Source organism: Lithobates pipiens, unplaced genomic scaffold, assembly GCF_037356315.1.
Source record: "Lithobates pipiens isolate NorthernLeopardFrog02 unplaced genomic scaffold, aLitPip1_a1.2 Scaffold_22, whole genome shotgun sequence".
In the NCBI taxonomy this organism is placed as follows: domain Eukaryota; kingdom Metazoa; phylum Chordata; class Amphibia; order Anura; family Ranidae; genus Lithobates; species Lithobates pipiens.
This window is the reverse complement of record NW_027507784.1, coordinates 14,867,287-14,883,899: the sequence shown is the minus strand read 5'-3', so window position 1 is coordinate 14,883,899 and position 16,613 is coordinate 14,867,287. Positions and strand designations below refer to the sequence as shown.

At 45.1% G+C, this 16,613-nt stretch overlaps 1 protein-coding gene across 3 annotated transcripts in view; it reads left to right on the top strand.

Annotated features, from left to right (window-relative positions):
- The window catches only part of LOC143923330 (guanylate-binding protein 1-like), a 140,069-nt gene that overhangs the window by 37,239 nt on the left and 86,217 nt on the right, over positions 1 to 16,613 (top strand). Inside the window, exon 1 of one of the 3 annotated variants that reach the window (XM_077446942.1) lies at positions 13,132 to 13,373. The exons of the other annotated variants lie outside the window; for them this stretch is intronic. The gene's annotated coding sequence lies outside the window, so the exon portion shown is untranslated. Of the gene's footprint in view, positions 1 to 13,131; positions 13,374 to 16,613 lie in introns of those variants that run through there. 3 annotated transcript variants of the gene reach the window in all.

Below are 16,613 nucleotides of genomic sequence, written 5' to 3'. Positions count from 1 at the left end.
CGGCGGCTCCTGAAGAGCACACACTATAGGTTTTTTCAAAGTTAAAGTTATGCCTAAACTGCAGTTTGGTTTGGGTACAATTGTCTAAATTAGACTTCTGCATCAGTCTGACTGGAACGTGAGATGTTCAGCCTGGCCACAGGGGGCACTGTCTCTTCTGGCAGGCATGGAACTATGGTCTGGTTAGGTGCTTAAAGGGGTTGTAAAGGTAAATTTTTTATTTTCTACATAGGTTCCTTTAAGCTAGTGCATTGTTGGTTCACTTATCTTTTCCTTCGATTTCCCTTCTAAATGTTTTTTTTTCTTTGTTTTCTTTGTCTGAATTTCTCACTTCCTGTTCCTCCTCTGTAAGCTGTTCAGTAAGCTGTTCTGGCTGACTAACCACCAGCTCGGATGATGGTGAGAAGTTTACTGAGGAGAAACAGGAAGTGAGATATTCAGACAAAGAAAAAAAACGTTTAGAAGGGAAATCAAAGGAAAAGGTAAGTGAACCAACAATGCACTAGCTTAAAGGAAACTATGTAGAAAATAAAAAAATTACCTTTACAACCCCTTTAAGTTACTCTCTCTCAGAGCCCACCTAGTGGGAGTGGCGCTTTAACTGTGCTTTTTGGGAGAGGGTACTTAAGATGCGGACGTCACGTGGTTCGGGGTTCCGGTCCAGAATGATGTACTGACTTCATGGTCCTGGTCCTCCTGACCAGCCCCCAGGAAAGCTATGGCCTGTGGTGCGGATCCACCCGATGTTAATGTCTCGGGGCTGGCTAGCCTGAGGCAAGGAAACTAAAAGAACGATTCTGAGGTGGTTGGGTGCCGTCTCTGGTTCAGGAGAGACCCAGTGACTTCAAGCATTCCAGGGGAGGACTCTTCAGAAGAACACAACGTGCGGTTGGTTTCTTAGCAAGAGCCTGGAAGAGCTTAAGTAACCGAGAGAATCGGGTCTTGTGGATATCGCCAAGCAGGCTGAAAGATCCAGGTATCCTACAAGTGTTTCAAGCTTAGTTTTCCTATGTGTTCTACAACAAGGTCTATGGCAGAAACTTGTTCCTAAAGTAAGCACCTTGTTGGCTGCTAGGCCTTGTGAGAGAGGGACTGTCCAGCCTGAGTGATCATCCAGTTGTGAATGGCTATTCTCTGGATGCAGTCACAGTAAGCAAGTTCTTCAGCAAATTTGACTTTGACACTAAGAGTACCTGAATGTCCCTTTCCAACCCTCTGATCCTGATTCATTGTCTATGTTTTTGCAAATAAAATCCATTCAAGTGGATCTATTGCCAGTCTCTAAGTTACTGGGCCATCTACCACGGGAACCCCTAGACGTACAACGAGGAGAACAGAAAGTAACGGTAAGCCCAAATCTAACCAGCAGCTCCTTCGGGGGTTAGTGCTACATATATATATATATTGTGATATTTGGGAGTTCTTTAGCTTCTGTGTAGAGCACACCAGTGAGCAGAGTCCATGCCAGTCATGCCACTTAAGGGCTTGTTGGCCCACTTTTGTTAAATGAAAAAGAAAACAAGTCCAATAACAGAAGGGTTGCCTACACAGGGGTATCAGCTTTCCACAGCAAACACTGTAAGTTGAACAGAAAATACCAAACCACCTGGCTCTCTCTAGCAGCACTGCTGCTCAGGCTTATGCTTCAGCTCTCTCGGCTCTATAACGGAGTCTCTGTACACTCTGTACCTCAGCACTCTTCCAGCTTCCTTGCTGTTCCAGCCCACAGGCTTGGACCCTCTGTCTGCTCTGACAGACCGAACTGTGCAGACATGCACACATCTCCCTTGCTTGCCTGAACTCCTTGGGAGGGTGGAGCCCAGAAGCATGGTCCTGACTCATCTATAAGCCCAGGACCCAGCTGTTCAATCAACCAGCCAGACTCCTGGCTGTTCCCAAAACCGGGTCCCAGGATTGGAGATTCTGTCCCACCCATAACGCTATGGAATCTCCGGGCTCCAGGTGCCCAACTGGATTTTAGTAAACAATGAGGAAACTGAAAAGCCAGTTTCCTCCCAAATAAACAACTCCCTATCACATTTAAAGGATTTATCATTTGGGACATTTTGGATTACAAGGACTTTGTGATTATAATTTTTGTAATAATTGTTGTCACTGGGGTGTTATCGCACAAGTTTTTGTGAGTTTGTTGTATGTTCTTATAAATATTTAGTGGAATTTATCATGGGTATTTTACACATTATATTTGCTGAGGAGTGGCAAAATATTATTGATTATTAAGAAGAGTGGAATCAATTAATTTTTTCTTGTTAGCTAGCGCCCCCTATATGCTATTTATTCTCAGCCATTGGCTGAGAGCAATGATTGGGTTGACAGACCTATTTTGGTCATGCACCTTCGGCAGAAGCCAGCTGTCATATAGTCAGACGGGGCTGTATACATGCCATTACTGCAATGCTTTACTTCAGAGCGGTGGAATTTTTAGAGCAGGCTGCAGAGTTTGACAGGCAGCACCACCTGTTAAATGTCTCATTGAGTTTAATGGGGCTACTCTGCATCTTGAGGTCAAATAATTTATTACAGTTGCAATGCGGTCTCGCAATGTACAATTGACATTTGTAAATTTGAAAAAGTAAAAAAAAAAACAGGTGTCATGAGGTGGCAATAGCATGGCTCTATTTTCTTCCATGGCTGCAAAGCATACCAATGTGACCATGGCATTTTAGGGGCCCTGTCAGGTAGGTTGTACGGGCCCCGTGATTTCTAACAGTTGCCCTGCCTGTGGGGGGAGGGGGGAAGAGCGGTGGGGGGGGGGCTTCATTCACCCATGTAAGACCTTCTAATTTGCCCATGAAATCTGTAACTATGCCCCCTCTGTCCAAACACAAATGGATTAGTCTTTTTCTGAATCAGGTACAACAAGATCTATCTAAAGTGAATTGGACCTGGAAAGGTCTCGATAATCTTTATAAAAAGGAGAGATCTGCTTTAAAAGAACTGCAGGAAGCACCTAACCTAATAATTAAAAGGTAGAGACAAGGGTCGAAACATCGCCTTCTAACAGAAAACCAGTACGAACGGGAAGTTATGCAATAGTTTTCCGATGTGTCTACCTACAGTAAGCTGTCATTTAACCCCTTTCCAAGAACTGTGGAAATTCTTAATCAAAAACTCATTTTTGCTTTCGAAGCAGACCTTATAACTAAGAAAGAACAGAATTACCTACATTCTACACCATACCAAAGCTCCATAAATCTATGACCCAAGCCCTAGGTAGACATATAGTGTCTGCCATCAAGGGCCCCCTCGAGAGATTAGGCAAATTTACGGATGCCCTACTTGTACGTGATCTACCTTCATTTGTCAGAGATACTAGAGATGTTCTCAGCAAACTAGAGGGAACCCCCTTTCCACATAGAGCTATCCTCATCGGGATTGATGTGGAATCACTATACATGTCAATCCCACACGAGTGGGGACTTATTGGAGTAAAATTTTACCTGGGAAAAAAACATTCCTCTTTTGGGGGCCCAAAATGAATAGATTTTGCAAATACTAGAATTCATTTTTCAATTTCTTGGTACCTTCTACCAACAGATGAGGGGTACCTCCATGGGTGCCCCCTGGGTGCCTTCTTATACCTGCCTCCACCTTGGACTGTGGGAGCTGGAGATCGTATACGGGTCACCACTGTAAACTGTGGCTGAGGTACATTGATGATGTGTTCGTGGTGTGTGTGTGTGGGGGGGGGGGGGGGGGCACGGCCCAAGAATTACAATTGTTCATGGATGAACTTAAAATCAATAATAGAAATTTGAAATTTACCTACAACTTTGATTTTTAGTCCCTGGCCTTTTTGGACCTCACAATCTCTGTGCAGGAGGGACACTTTGTAACTAGGGCATTTCATAGGAATACATCAGACAATGCATTGCTGTATTCCACCAGCCATCATCCCCATTCCCTTATTCAGGGTATTCCGGTGGGGAAGTTTCTTATGCCGCGTACACACGACCGGACTTTTCGAGGGACTAGGTCCGACAGACTTTCGACGGAGTTCTGTGGGACTTTCCCAATGAACGGACTTGGCCACACACAATCACACCAAAGTCCGACGGATTCGAACGTGATGACGTACGACCGGACTAGAATAAGGAAGTTCATAGCCAGTAGCCAATAGCTGCCCTCGCGTTGGTTTTTGTCCATCGGACTAGCATACACACGAGCGGATTTCTCGGTAGGAACTGGGTCCGGCGGATTTCCAGTGTGTCACGTACCTAGTAGTTGAGCCTGGAATGCAGGGAGCGGCCCCTCGTATCCCCTGGTTAAAGAACCCCTGGAGGTGGAGACAGGTATTCAATAGCTCAGGGGGCACAAGTGCCTGGCGGGTAGTACTGGTCCGGAGAATCAGCTGGGCACCGACAGCAAGTTGGCAGAGCAGGAGGTGCTTGGCTGTAGCGGGCAGGCACAAGTGCGGAGACTGGCTGGAGAGCAGACGTCCGGTAACACAGGAACTCAGACAGGCAACAGGAACAGCGGAGTCGGGTACAGGCCGGGTCAGCAGGAATCGGTCAGCAAGGTACAGAGGATGAGGCAGAGACGTGGTCAGACAAGCAGAGGTCGTAGGCAGGCAGCAACGGATCAGGGTCAAGGAACAAGCCGGATATCAGGAACCAAGGTAACGGGTACAGATACTGGAAGCAAGATCACGGACACGCTGTAGACTGGACAGCACGGGTAGGAGGGAGCCAGTGACTAAAGAAGGCCTTAGGGCGCCAAACGGACGTACGACGGGTCAGCGCGCCCTTGCACGTACACGTGCACCCGTTCGTGACCTGCGTGCGTGTGTGTGCGCGTTCGCGTCGACGCGAAAGCGTTCGTTCGCTTTAGCGCGCGTCCAAGGGGAACGACGGACTCTCCACGACGGGTTCCGACGGGTAAGACTCCTGTGTTTGGCCGAAACGTCAGAGTGGTCGTGACACAGTGGAAAAATTTGAAACATGTTCCATTTCTAAAGTCTGTCAGACTTTTGCAAATCAAAAGTCCGCTGCAGCCCACACACGATCAAATGGTCTGCCGGAATAGTTCCGTCGGACCTTTGATGTTGAAAAGTCCGGTCGTGTGTACGTGGCATTAGAGTTAGAAGGAACTGCACACTGGATAATGACTTCCAAGCAGAAGCCTCTAAGGCCTCTAATCAGAAAGGCTAAGAAAAAGGCTATCTTAATGGACAGGAAAAAGCTATTGGATACTACTCCTCGAAACAAACAGGAAAATACACAACAAAGTCCCAATTTTGGGTGAATTTATAGGGGAAAGTCACCTTCTAATGGCACGAAGATCGCAGAACCTAGGAGATGTATTTACTCATTCTGAGTACAGTAGGACTTCCAATAAAAACTGGCTGACTAATCTAACACCCCTGAAAGGCACGTTTGCCTGCGGAAAATTCTCTGTATGCAAATATGTGGACAAAATGGACGTCTTTTCTAGTTCTGATGGCAAGAAGCAATTCAAAATTAGAGATTTCATCAATTGCTCTACCACACATGTGATTTATATGATCAACTGCCCCTGTTGGAAAATATATGTGGATAAAACAAAGAGACAACTTAAAATCAGAATTAGTGAACACACCCAGAGCATAGCCAAGAAGGACGATGAGCGCATTCTGGCATTACATTTTCTAAACTTTCATGGAGGAGATCCGAAAAGGACTCAGAATAAAGGGCATCTACAGATTAAATCTGGCACTTAGGAGGGGTGACTTTGATAAGATCCTCCTTCAGAAGGAAAAGATGTGGATCTTCCTTTTAAAAGCACTACAACCCTATGGCTTGAACAAGGAATGCAACTTCTGTGTATTTGTTCCTATTATAAATAATTGAAACATGTGCCTATTACACCACAAAATATTATACTACAAAGCGCATCAGATATAGCTCAAAAAAATTGTATACATAAATAAAAAATAAAAAATTATTAATAGTAAATAAGCATGAAATACAAATAAATAACCCAGTGAATAAATAATTTAAACACTCCTCAGGGAGTATTGCAGAGCATATGCAGTGTTCATACAATGTTGCAAAAGTCCGTGAGTCTCCAAAACATATTTCACTTTAACAAGCAATATTGATCAGTGTTTTTTTCTCTCTCAAACCGCCTTTCCTTCACCACGCCGCTGTCAAATGTGATTCCTCTCCCCCTTATGTGAATAAACCCACCGACTAAATCAGCCTCACACTCAATGTGTTTGGCAGAAAAGTGCTTTTCAAACACTTTTTGCAGGGATGTGGATGACAGGCATACAATCCTTCACTTCAGCGGGAGAAAAGCTGACCCAATTGACACTTTCATAGACAGTGCTCTCATGAAATAGAAAAAAGGAAATGCTCCCATAGCGTGATACCATAAAAAAAACTTTTAATCACACATAAGAAGATCCTCTTAAAGCGGGAGTCCGCCGGGAGTCCGCGTTTTTTTTTTTTTTTTTTTAAAAAGCCAGCAGCTACAAATACTGCAGCTGCTGACTTTTAAAATAGTGACACTTACCCGCCCAGCGCGCCCGCGATGTCAGCACCCGAAGCCGATCTCTCGATCGTCTCTCGGGTGCTGCCGTCGCCATCTTGGGTATGGGAATCAGGAAGTGGAGCCGTTCGGCTTCATTTCCCGGTTCCCTATTGCGCATGCGCGAGTCGCGCTGTGCAATAAGGATAGACCCGCTGTCTCTGGGATCTGTGTGTTTCCCAGCAGGCAGCGGGGGACTTTCGGAAAGGGGCGTAGATTCATGCCCCTTTCCGCAGACAGCTATACCGGAAGTGGGTGCAGATACCTGTACTGTACAGGTACCTCCACCCCCCTCCCTCCTGAAAGGTGCCAATTGTGGCGCCGGAGGAGGGGAGGATTCCAATGAGCGGAAGGTCCACTTTAGGGTGGACCTCCGCTTTAAGTTACACTCACATTTAAAAACTTGTAACCATGCCAAATAAGTCAAGCCCCAGCACACTTTAACACAGCTGATTGCCAATGCATTGGTGATTTTTAGCGGACCCAGGGTATGCGAGACACATTGTTTAAATCTCTCACCGCTCCTTGGCCTCGCCAGCACCTTGGTGAAGATAGACGTGAGCCGTCCAATGGTTCCTCTCACTCTCAGTTACCTAGTAGCCACGCCCCGACATGTTTCGTCATTCACTTGACTTAATCATGGGGTTGGCTACTAGGCATGGTGTCAGACTTTTGATTCCCACCACAGCCAGATCGCTTAGTGAGAAATGCCTGTGCGCTTGCGCACTAACTGTGTTTGCTATCACATCAATGTCTCAGCTTACACTGATTACTATTCACAGTTCTTCTAAGAATAAAACAATTATATCCTATATACAAGCAGCATACAATGAGCAACAGAGGCAGCACCACCCCTTTATTATATTACTGCAAACCCCGCTGTCAGATAATTTTAATTTTAAACTCTGTGAGCGGGAGAAACAACCCATACACCTGCCGATCTCCATCGGTTGTCATAGGAGTACAATATATCATTGTAGCTTCTCACACTCACAGATCAACATAATACTGCATCAAAGGATATGCAAATTTTAAAATAACATAAATAAAAGCGGTAATTTCTTATAAAACCTCTCTTTCCTTGCAAAAATATATGAACAAGCATATTAGAGCCACAAATGATTCACCAGTTCTATAAATCATTGGATGATCAAGGAACATTATTTTAACCCATCCTAGTCAAATCATTATCATAATATGAACTAGTGAGTCTTACATCTGACCACTCCCCCTAATGAATATATAATATATCCATATGCAAAAAAATGTATATATATATTTAAATCTATGAAGAAGAATATATATTTAATATGACAAAATATGAAATGTGTGTAGTGATAAATAAAGAAATAAATAAAAATAAATATAAAAATAAAAATAAAAATAGAAGTAAAAATAAAAATAAAGCTAAAAATGAAAGTGAAAAAATATGAAAATGAAAAAAATAATAAATAAAATTGAAGAATCATAAAAAATAAATAAAAATGAAAGTAAAAATAAAAATAAATATAAGTAAAAATATGTGAATTAAATTAATATTGATAAAAATCTAAAAATATGTGCAATTATAGACCAGAAATGTATCCCTAATCTCAAAACATATGTGCCAACATCAAGTGTGCAAAAAAACTTATACAATAATTGTCAATACTCAAAAACTCCAGAATATATTCAAAAATATATAATATATTCCAATTCAAGGATCTACACCTATTCAGACTAAAATAAAACTAAATCTAGATCAAAAATTGCTTATAAAGCAATTTAGATCTACCTCAATGTTCATTCCCCTTGGAGAGAGGCACTTCATCAAAAATATCCACCGGGTTTCCATCTGTAACAAGTCTGGATCCTCTCCAAGAGGGGTGAACATGATCAATTCCACAAAATTGGAGTAGACTTGGGTCTTGTTGGTGATGTTCCGTAAAATGTAAGGAAACACTGTGGTATTGGAACCCCTTCCGGATGTTTGCTAAATGCTCCGAGATTCGCACCCTTAGTAAACGCTTAGTGCGTCCCACATAAAACATTCCACAAGGCCACCATAACAGATACACCACATGAGACATATTGCACGTCATGAACTCCCTAATATTCAAATCTTTACCCTTCTCTGTTTGTAATACTTGTAACCCCCCCTATTGATTTGACTCACTGTTCTACAGCACATACATCTCCTACACGAGTAGAAACCTCTCAGGTCATACAAAATGGTTTGTCTCATAGGTGGATCTAATATTTTTTTCACTATTCTATCTCCTATGTTTGGTGCGCTTCTGTAAATAAATTTTGCAGTGCTTGGCAGCACTCCTCCTAGATGTTTATCTCTACAGAGGATATGCCAATATTTCCCAAATATCTGTTCAATGTCCCTGTACTGTTGATGAAAACCTGAAATGAACCCCCCATTGATGTTGGTTATTATCAGGTACTCTTACCCTCTCTTCTAGACATTTGTCCCTTGGAATCGCCCCTTCCTCGGAAATAACCTTATCCAAAAAATGGGCCTCATAACCCTTTTGTAGAAATCTATCCTTTAGAATCTGTGATTGTGCCCTATATTCCTGAAGCTCTGTACAATTGCGCCTAACTCTCAGAAATTGTCCCTGCGGGATGTTCCTAATCCAGGAAGGGTGATGTCCACTGTTGATTGACAGATAGCTATTTCTATCTGTATTTTTAAAGAACACTGTCGTCACAAGTCTAGTTCTATTTCTTTCTATTTTTAAATCTAGAAAGTTAACCGAAGTTTGGCTGACAACATGATCTAACTTGATGTTACAAGTGTTGTCATTTAGTTTTTTCAGAAATTCCATAACCGATGCCTCCGTCCCTTCCTAGATAAACACGAGGTCATCTATGAACCTCTGGTAAAATTTTAATTGGGTGGGTTTCCTACTAAATACCATCCTGTCCTCCCACTCTGCCATGAACTCTGTCATGAACAGGTTGGCTAGGCTCGGGGCAAATTTTGCTCCCATAGCCACGGCAACCTGCTGGGAGTAGAAGGACCCACCGTACCAGAAATAATTATGTGCCATGCAAAACTCAAGTGCATGGCCCAAAAACACCTTCTTGACGTGTGGTATGTCATCCCTTCTGCACAAGGCCCAATTAAGGGCCAATGCCGCATCCTGATGCTGGATGATGGTGTAGAGGGAGGCTACATCTGCCATGACAAGATATACTTCAGCAGAAGAAGACAAGGTTAACCCCTCCAAGGCTTTTAGCAGGTCAGTGGTGTCCCTCAAATAGACCCTAGTGACCTTTACGCTTGGCTGGAGGAATCAATCCAAGTACTCTCCCAGCCTCGCAGTAACGGACCCTATGCCGTTTACAATGGGTCGAGCTGGGGGAGTGTTAGCATTTTTATGAATCTTGGGTAGAGTGTAGATAATAGGTATTCTACACGCACTGGGAACCAGGTACCTTCTCTCTTTCACACTCAAGGCTCCACTTCCATATCCCCATTCCACCAGTGACTCCAATTGTACTTTATAATCATTGGTGGGGTCACATTGTAATTTCCTATACGTACATGTTTCCCCCACCAAATCCATCAATTGGTTATGGTAAAAAGACTTATCCAGGATCACAACACCTCCCCCCTTATAACTGTTCTACTTCATTAAGTACTAAATTCTTAAATACTTCTACAAAATGATTATGAGGATTCTGAGGGTTAAACACAGACCGGTTCTTTAATCCACTTTCTAGACGTGTTGCAGTTCCAGAGTGGACCACTCGTGGTGCGACCGGATGATTCAGAAAATGTTTTTTAATGTTTAATTTTTTTTTTTTAATATTTTTTTTATTTATTTATGTATACAATTTTTTTTGAGCTATATCTGATGCACTTTGTAGTATAATATTTAGGAGTGTAATAGTCACTTGGTTTAGCTCCACGTGTTTCAATTATTTATAATAGGAACAAATACACAGAAATTACACATTATTTTAAGTGGCTGCTTAGTGGGGAAGGGTTATTTTGCTGGAAGCACAGTGGTAAATACACAGGTGAAAGGGCATTGGTGAGTGTATTATTGATTTGCAAGGAATGCAACTTATCAGTCTTTTTGGAATCCTAACTTTGTCCACATTGTTTGCGTACTTTCCTGCTGCTTCAGTTTGGTTGTATTCTTCTTCTTTTTCCTTCCCATTATAGCGGTATTAGAAAGTATGGTTTCTTCGTAGGGAATGACTAAGCCGAACCACTATACAGTGAAGATATTTCCATTATGTGAAGTATTCTATATTTCTTTATCTGTAAAAAATATATGTATTTTTTTTTTTTTTGATTATTCATTAATTGATTGCTATGCCTGCTATTAAATGCTCTCTATCTTCTAATATACTATATCTGCCATCTTGATCTAAACTTTCTAGTCTGTTTCCGGTCCAGATATCCATAGGAATCGTCTAATCAGCACTGTTGAAATTACTACTATTAATGTTTAAATACTATTGCTAAGATTATTATTATTATTCTTATTATTTCTGTTATTATTTATTTAGCTATTTATCTGTGTTTACAGTCTTTTTCTCTTATTTGGGGAGCACAATTCTTTTTATTAACTTTATTCTCACAGTGACAACTGGTGCTATTGGCTATGAAATGTTGTGAGTGTTTGTGAATGAGTTGAGGTGATGCTAATTACAGTGGTGTGAAAAAGTGTTTGTCCCCTTCCTCATTTCATGTTCCTTTGCATGTTTGTCACACTTAAGTGTTTCGGAACATCAAACCAATTTAAACAATAGTCAAGGACAACACAAGTAAACACAAAATGCAATTTGTAAATGAAGGTGTTTATTATTAAAGGTGAAAAAAAATCCAAACCATCATGGCCCTGTGTGAAAAAGTGATTGCCCCCTAAACCTAATAACTGGTTGGGCCACCCTTAGCAGCAACAACTGCAACCAAGCGTTTGCGATAACGTGCAATGAGGCTTTTACAGCGTCCTGGAGGAATTTTGGCCCACTCATCTTTGCAGAATTGTCCTAATTCAGTTACATTAGAGGGTTTTCGAGCATGAACGGCCTTTTTAAGGTCATACCACAACATCTCAATAGGATTCAGGTCAGGACTTTGGCTAGGCCACTCCAAAGTCTTCATTTTGTTTTTCTTCAGCCATTCGGTGGTGGACTTACTGGTGTGTTTAGGATCATTGTCCTGCTGCAGAACCCAAGTTCGTTTCAGCTTGAGTACACGAACAGAAGGTCGGACATTCTCCTTCAGGATCTCTTGGTAGACAGCAGAATTCATAGTTCCTTTTATCACGGCAAGTCTTCCAGGTCCTGAAGCAGCACAACAGCCCCAGACCATCACACTACCACCACCATATTTTACTGTTGGTATAATGTTCTTTTTATGAAATGCAGTGTTCCTTCTACGCCAGATATACTTGGACACACACCTTCCAAAGAGTTCAACTTTTGTCTCATCGGTCCACAGAATGTTGTCCCAAAAGTCTTGGGGATCATCAAGATGTGTTGTGGAGAAATTGAGACGAGCTTTGATGTTCTTTTTGCTCAGCAGTGGTTTTCTCCTTGGAACTCTGCCATGCAGGCCATTTTTGCCCAGTCTTTTCCTGATGGTGGAGGCATGAACGCTGACCTTAACTGAGGCAAGTGAGGCCTGCAGTTCCTTGGACGTTGTTGTGGGGTCTTTTGTGACCTCTTGGATGAGTCGTCGCTGCGCTCTTGGGGTAATTTTGGGCGGCCGGCCACTCCTGGGAAAGTTCACCACTGTTCCATGTCTTCGCCATTTGTGGATAATGGCTCTCACTGTGGTTCGCTGGATTCCCAAAGCTTTGGAAATGGCTTTATAACCCTTTCCAGACTGATAGATCTCAATTACTTTCTTTCTCAATTGTTCCTGAATTTCTTTGGGTCTCGGCATGATGTGTAGCTTTTAAGGATCTTCTGGTGGACCTTACTGTGTCAAGCAGCTCCTATTTAAGTGATGCCTTGATTGTGAACAGGTGTGGCAATAATCAGGCCTGGGTGTGGCTAGAGAAATTGAACTCAGGTGTGGACAACCACAGTTATAGTATGTTTTAACAAGGGGGGCAATCACTTTTTCACACAGGGCCATGATGGTTTGGATTTTTTTTCACCTTTAATAATAAACACCTTCATTTACAAATTGCATTTTGTGTTTACTTGTGTTGTCCTTGACTATTGTTTAAATTGGTTTGATGTTCTGAAACACTTAAGTGTGACAAACATGCAAAGGAGCAGGAAATGAGGAAGGGGGCAAACACTTTTTCACACCACTGTAGAAGAATTGGTATATTGTTAAATAGAACTCCGTTCCACCCTCACACTAGTGCTGAAGAATTTTGTTTATCGAAGGAAACATGTCAGCGTGATGCCCCTGCACTCGCCGTATCTTTTAAACTGAACATGGAATAAACGCAACAAGGGGAACAATACGCCCCCATCGCCACCCCCCCCCCCCTTTTCACTTTCTACAACTGGAAACCACCGGATACAGATATGTGTCCTTATCTAAGTGAGGAAGAATTTCCTGATCCCTGTGTTACTTGGATTGGCTGGAGACCAATGCGAGACCTAAAACATCCTCTGGATCAGCGGGCGTTCCTCTCTCCCTCTCCTTCACACAATGGACAGCAGGATGCTTCTGAGGATATAACTTCTCGCTTCTCCTGATCCTACATACAAGCTGTATGGTGCTTTCTCCCTCCCCCCCCCCCCCTGTATAACTTTACAGGGGTTTGGTGACTGACACTTGGAATTTTTTACAACGAATTACAAGCCTCCAGCAAGGACACAGTTTACTGGTCTTTTTGAACAGGCAAAGATCGGAGTGAACAATCAGGGTAAGCAAAGGGGATTCACTCCCATACACCTTCATCCCTGTATGCAGAGGTGGCTCTAGGCATTGTGAGGCCTTAGGCGAAACTTACATATGAGGCCCCAATCACGCCCATAATGGGGGAAAAAAATTCACACAATAAAAATGGCTGCAAATAGATTCACAGATCTAGCACACAGTTCATCTGCACCACTTCCAGGGGCACTCTCCTCACCCATCGGACGTATGCAGCCAATAAAACATCTGGGACCCAGCAAGGTGGCAACCCCTCTAAGAGTTTCCCGTGTCTTGGGAGAATGGGGAGGGGGTGTCACTGAGTCATTCCACATCCACGGAGGAAGTAGAGTGGGGGGATCTCAGCACAGCGCAGGGGGAGAGAGAGAGGGGGGAGATAGAGAGGAGGGAATGGAGAGATAGAGGGAGAGGGAGAGAGGGGGGGGAGGGATGGAGAGAGGGGGAGAGAGAAAGAAGGAGAGAGAGAGAACAAGTCTGAGTTAGAGAAAGAGGGAAAGATGGAGGGAGAGAGAGGGGGAGAGAGAAAGGGGGAGAGAGAGGGGAGGGGGAGCAAGAGATTGTGAGTGATAGGGGGAGAGAAGGGGAGGGAGGGAGAAAGAGAGGGGAGGAGGGAGAGAGGGGGAGGAAGGAGAGAGGGGGGAGGGAGGGAGCGAGAGAGGGGGGAGAGAGGGGGAGGAGGGAGAGAGATGGGAGGGAGGGAGCGAGAGAGGGGGGGAGGGGGAGGGGAGCGAGGATTGTGAGAGAGAGAGTTGGTGAGAGAGATGGAGGGAGAGAGGGGGATAGAGGGAGAGTGAGAGAAGATGAGCGAGAGGGGGAAGGAGAGAGGGGGAGCGAGAGAGAGTGAGGAGAGAGGGGGAAGGAGAGAGGGGAAAGAGAGAGAGAGGGAGGAGAGGAGAGTGAGGGAATGGTGGGAAGGGGTAAAAGAGAAGGAGTGTGATGAGAGAGAGAGGAGTGTGGTAAGAGAGAGGGGGAGGGAGAAAGAGAGAGGGGGAGGGAGGGAGAGAGGGGAGGGAGGGAGAGAGGGGGGGAGAGAGAGAGGGGGAGGTGGGGAGAGAGAGGGGAGAAAGAAAAAGGGAGAGAGAGAGAGAATGAGGGGGAGAGAGGGGGAGGGAGAGAGAGGGAGGGGGAGAGAGTGAGAGAGAGAGAGAATGAGCGGTAGAGAGAGGGAGGGGGAGGGATACAGAGGGGGAAAGAGAGAGAGAAAAGGGGAGAGAGAGGGGAGGGGGATTGAAAGGGGGAGCAAGAGATTGTGAGCGATAAGGGGAGAGTGAGAGGAGGGAGAGAGAGAAAGAAGGGGAGAGAGAGAGGGAGGGAAATAGAGAGAGAGAGGAGGAGCGAGAGGGGGAGCAAGAGATTTTGAGTGAGAGGGGGAGGGAGAGTGGGTGAGAGAGGAGGGTGAGAAAGAGAGGGGGTGAGAGAGATCCCTAGCCCTGTCCCTGTCTGCAGCCCCTCCTGTGCCCCATGTCCAAGTTCTGGGGGGTGGGGGGCAGAGAATGCTGGGGGGCAGAGAGAATTGGGAAAGGTGAAGAGCACAGGAAGGGTGAGGGCTGGAGAGCGCTGGGGGGGAGCTTGAGAGGGGGCAGAAAGAATTGGAGTGGGGAGCAGTGTGGTGCTGGCGAAATGGGGTGGAGCCAGGGAGGACAAGGAGGGGCTGGAGAGCAGGAGGGGCGGAGCCAGGGAGAGCACAAGAAGGGTCTAGAGAGCAGGAGGGGGGGGAGCCAGGAAGCACAAGGAGGGTCTGGAGATCAGGAGGGGTGGAGCCAGGGAGCACAAGGAGGGTCTGGAGAGCAGGAGGGGTGGAGCCAGGGAGCACAAGGAGGAGGCAGTAAGCAGGAGGGGCAGAGCCAGAGAGCACAAGGAGGGGCCAGAGAGCATGGGGATGCAAAAGAAGTTAGATAGGAGGTGCGGTGGGGAGACTGAACATAGTGGAATTGATTTCTCCATATTCCTCCATGCAGCCGCTGAAAGATTACTTCTCCTCCTCTGCCTCCTGCAGACATTCAGAGGCTGCATGGAGGAATATGGAAAAATCAATTCCACTATGTTCAGTCTCCCCACCGCTCCTCCTATTCAAGAACACAGGGAGGCTGCACGGGCACTCACCTTCTCTCTAGTCGGCCAGGCAGCATAAGAGCTCTTTCCTCTTCATAATCATGGGGCACCTCAGCTGGATAGCTTCAGCGACCACCGGCTCCGACTGCAGCTAAACCAAATAGGAAGCAGGTGAGGAGAGGTTGGGCACAGGCTGAAGGAGCAGCTCAGCTGCTGGTCCCACATGGACATGCAACCCGCATGTCTTGGAGCCAGGTGCTGTAATCCAGCCACTACCGCCACCTTGAGGCCTCTACTGTCCCGCTCCATGCACTTGCTGCCACCGGACCGGGACTCTCCGTGATGACACCTTGACATCAGTGTTTGATCACAGGCAAATTAGGCGGCTGCAAGGCCCCCCGTGAGTGCGGGGCCTTGGGCGATTGCCTAATTTGCCTAATTAGAGAGCCGCCTCTGCCTGTATGTCCTATTATACTGCTGATGTTCCGGCTTTAAAGAGGAAGTAAACTCTGATGAGTTTACTTCATCTTTCATTCCCTGCAAAGGCAAAGCATAATGAACTACTATGCATCGCATAGTAGTCCATTATGTGTCACTTACCTGACACAGGAGCCAGCGAAGTCTCCTGTAGTCCGCCGCATCCATCTTCTTGGTGGGGTCTCGTAGCTCCGCCGATGTCATTCTGCGAAGCCACGATGACGTCACTCCCGCGCATGCGCACGGGAGCTGACATGCGTGGCAGCTCCGTCGTTGAGAATGCCGCGCTCAGTGCGCCTGCGCGCCGCTGTCTACGGGCAAATATCTCCTAAACCGTGTAGGTTTAGGAGATATTTCTTGGACCTACAGGTAAGCCTTAATCTAGGCTTACCTGTAGGTCAAAGTGGTTTGTAAGGGTTTACAACCACTTTAATGTGAGGCTATGTGGTTGGTGCCAATTCATATCTGGAGAAATATCTTTACGAGATCAGAAACAACTTCCCTTTGCAAGCACTATTTTCACTTTGCTACAAACTATGCTTTGGCAAATTTACATGATATGACATTTTTGAAAGTGGCTCTATTAAAGCGGACCTCCACTCTCAAGTGGAAGTTCCGCTCATCGGAACCCTCCCCCCCTCCGGTGCCACAATTGGCACCTTTCAGTTGGGAGGGGGGTGCAGATACCTGTATAACACAG